Here is a 4179-nt window from a genome sequence, read left to right as displayed (position 1 = left end):
CTTTCTTCACAACCATTCTGCTCATAACATACTGCCTAATCTCTTCAAGTAGTGTGATAATAGGTTTGTTTCTGGCTTCGAGCATCACTCCGTTGAATGTCTCGCACATATTATTGTCGATGACCTCACATTTCACCATGTCATTGAAGAAAGCTTGACACCAGCCTTCAATGGGCCACTTCTCTAATAACTCTTCAGCAGCACTCTCTCCTCCTATCATATTTTTCATGATCTGTAAATTATTTTGCATCTCAGCCATGCTTGTTGACTTAGCGATATTCCAAAATTGAAGTTGTAGCTCTTTCCCTGGGTGTTTCTTCCCCCATCTAGCATATATATGCCTAGCACACATCCTATGTTCAATGAAAGGTAAGAGAATTTTCACTGCATGGATAAGACCCTACAAAAAAACACATTACAAAAGTAAACATAGCTTCAATGTAGAGAAAAATAAAATAACATCTTATTTCTTTACATACCTTTTGCATATCACTGATTAATGACCACCCAAGGCCATCTCCAATGTGTAGATCAGTCTTTAGTTGTTGAATAAACCAAGTCCAACTCTCATTTGTTTCCTTTTCAACAATTGCCCAAGCAACAGGAAAAATTTGGTTGTTTCCATCCCTACCCACTGCCACAAAGAGCTGCCCCTTCATTAAGCCTTTTAAGAAGCACCCATCAAGCCCTATAATCCTCCTACAACCAGCAATGAAGCCTTCTTTGGTGGCTGTCAGGCATATATAAACCTTCTGGAAAACAGGGAACTCATTTGCATTTTGTCTTTTAGCCACAACACATATATTACTGCCAGGATTTGTGTCCCTCAACTCTAAAGCATAATTGTTCAATAACTTAAAGTCCTCTCGAAACTGCTCTTCAATTTTTTTAAGCACTAAAGCTTTTGCATTCCTACACACCTTGTTAGAAATGAACACACCCAACTCTTTTCTAACCATTGCCTTCAAATGCCTTGGCTTAATGAAAGGCATACTACTTATCAACTCTCCAAATTTTTTTGCTACCACAGTAACTGTTACTCTTCTATTTTTTGTATTCCCAAGCAAGCATGAGTGGTCTGCCACATAATTCTTTATGACATACTCTTTCTTTCCACTGCACCAAGAACACAAAATCATCCATTTGCATCCCTTCATAGAACAGTTGGCCCTCACTCTAGTTGCATCATTTTTTATGTATTTAAATTCAAATCCTTTCCTAGTTGAAAATTCAATTAGCTCATCCTTAAACAATTTCAGTTCATGAAAAGCAAGGCCTATGAAAAAATCCTCCAACTGCACATTAGGATCATAGTAACTCTTTGTTGACCTATGCCTTCTTGCTTCATCTGCATCTGAGCCATCACTCGTGTCTTCATAACTTCCAGGATCTGATGAGGTTATATAATCACTTTCATGGCCAGTAACCTTCTCGATCTCATCAGGAAAAGCTTTTAATGTGTTTTTAGAAGGACCTTCTTCATTATTATTAAACTGTCCTGCACCATCTCGCCCTTTTATTTTTTTCTTCATATGGACATATCCTCTAAGTTTAACCCTCGCCTGTTCAGTTTCCTCATCTACATCTGAAGTGTAATTTACAAAGGGAACAACCACCAATCTTTCTTCATCATCTTTGTTTGAGGCACTATTGTTGTCACTATCAGCATCCTGCCTTACATCACTATTAGAATCAGAGTCAGACAACAAGGCTTTTGGCAACTTCATATCATGCCTCACATCTCCACTTTCAATGTAAATGTCTACTGTCCTATGTGCCCTCAAATGCTCAGTCAAACTGAGAATAGCCTGATCACCATTAATACTTATTACTGTTCCCTCATCATTCTTATATGACAGCCTGATATCCTTTTTAATATCACACCCTATCTTCTTCACATCATCCAATAAATCCCAATGACATAGTTTGTCAATATCTATTGCATATTCAACCATACCCCCATTAACATATTCAACACCTCCTTCTGTCATTAATACTCCCCCATGATGATACTTGATAGTATATTCATACCATGCAGCCATCCTGTAAGAAATAAATTCAAGTTAAGAGCAATTTAAACAGGACAAAACTTTGCATCAATACACACAACAACACACAAAAATCCTATACCAAACAAATTCAATTAGAAATACATTAACATAAACCATGCCACTATATATATATATATATAAGCGGCACCCAAATTCTGACTCATAAACCATAAGAATCAAAGTTTAAAAGTTTAAAAATATTTAATAGATTTGATCATAAACCATAAGAATCAAAGGATAAGCTTTCAAACTAGGTACTAATAAACTATAACATGACAAATTAAGAAGATCAATAGCAAGCAAAAGATTAGCTTTTGATTAGAAACCATAACAGAATAATGCATTCCATTGTTCACAAATTAAAAAATTTAACAACAATCAATAGATTAGCTTTTCAATAAAAAACCATAACATAACAATTTACTCAAAATAAGAACTTACATCCATCTCAGAAAAAAGTATAAATTACAAAAAAATCAAAAAAACACCAATTAAATACATATATATGGTTCAAAAAAATTATGTAAGTGGTGAGTTTTTATCAGATCTAGCACTATATATATATATATTACTAACACATGATATTTTTGTATGCCATTATATTGTCTCTTAATAAGTTACTAAGTTCAAGTTCATATATATATATATATATATATATTCTTGCATGCATTTCTTGGGTGTTTAGAATCAGAAGCCATCCTCAGAATATCATATAACCAAAGACATTAAAAAGCAAAATATGTCGTAAAGCATAATAAGAAAATCAAATCACATTAGAAAGATGCAAATCTCGAATTAATCTTAGGAAGATATTCATAAAAATAAGGTAAATATGTTTGAAGGCGAATTATGATTTTCTTCATTGTATGTACTATAGTACTGCTATATAAGATTCTATTATTCAATTGAGTTAAATTATTACTTTTTATTTTAGCTTATTCCTTTAAAAAACCAACAATGGTATGCAGATTTGATGAAAAATTATGCTGATTAACACTTCATCAATTGATGTTACTTATTTCTTCCATATTATCTCGGTCCATATTAACACTTCATCAATTAAGAATTATTGATTTATAAAGAACATAAACAAGCAGAAAAAACAAACCTATGCAAGTAAGGAGTTTCACACAATCTAATACAAAACATTTAGGTTTTTTATTTGTCCGATCAAGTAGAGATAATTGAGAAACATAAACTATATTGATCACCTAGGTAGGGAAGAGAAGGGAGTTTGTCTGCGAGTTGTTGTCCGACCAGGAAGACAAGGGCTTTGCACTAGTGGCCTTCTAGTTCGAGGGTGGTGATGAGTGCTCGGATAACAAGAGGAAGACGGAGGGTGGAGGTTAGTGGGGTGTTGGATGCGGATGGGGGAGATGATATTGGGTGGATCCTAAAATTTAGGTTTTAATTGTCAGATCAAATAGAGAAAAATGAGGAGCATAAACATCACATAGGTCAGGAAGATAAGAGGTTTGTTTGTGAGTGGATGCTCAACTGGGAAGACAAGGGCTTTGCACGAGTGGATTGCTAGGTTACGGATGGTAGTGAGCGCTCGAAGACTGAGAGGGAAGCGGAGGATGGAGATCAGTAGGGTGTGGATGCGGGTGGGGGAGATGAAATCGGGTGGATCCGTGTGTAAGTGAGGATCCAAACCCGATTAACATTTTTATTAACATTTTATTAAAAAAAAAAGCCACGTAGGTGCCACATCAATTAAAAGGAACGGTAAACTTAACACCGTCAAGTGTTAGACCTTATTGCACTAATTGGGAAAGTATAGGGACTAAATGGAATCAAATTAATATTGCGGTAATTTGATATAAACATGTTTGGTTGGAAACTCTTATTATCGGGAATAGTTCATTGTTCATTGCTGTGTTTGGTTGTCATGGTAATCAATTTACTAAAATATAAAAAGTTATAAAATTACCATGGTAATCCAAGATAGACATCAAATTTGGTAGTAATAGGATTACCAACTTTCTTGGTAATATTTATAAGTTGGTAATGTGATATTGTTATCTAGATTATCACCGGTGTAATGCCAAATATGGTAATATTTTCAAATTACCACGTGTACCACGTAACACGTGGTAATCTGAAAATATTACCGCTAACCAAACGG

The sequence above is a fragment of the Dioscorea cayenensis genome, chromosome 17, assembly GCF_009730915.1.
Source record: "Dioscorea cayenensis subsp. rotundata cultivar TDr96_F1 chromosome 17, TDr96_F1_v2_PseudoChromosome.rev07_lg8_w22 25.fasta, whole genome shotgun sequence".
Classification (NCBI taxonomy): Eukaryota; Viridiplantae; Streptophyta; class Magnoliopsida; order Dioscoreales; family Dioscoreaceae; genus Dioscorea; species Dioscorea cayenensis.
The sequence above is the reverse complement of the archived record's forward strand: the minus strand, read 5'-3'. Positions refer to the sequence as shown.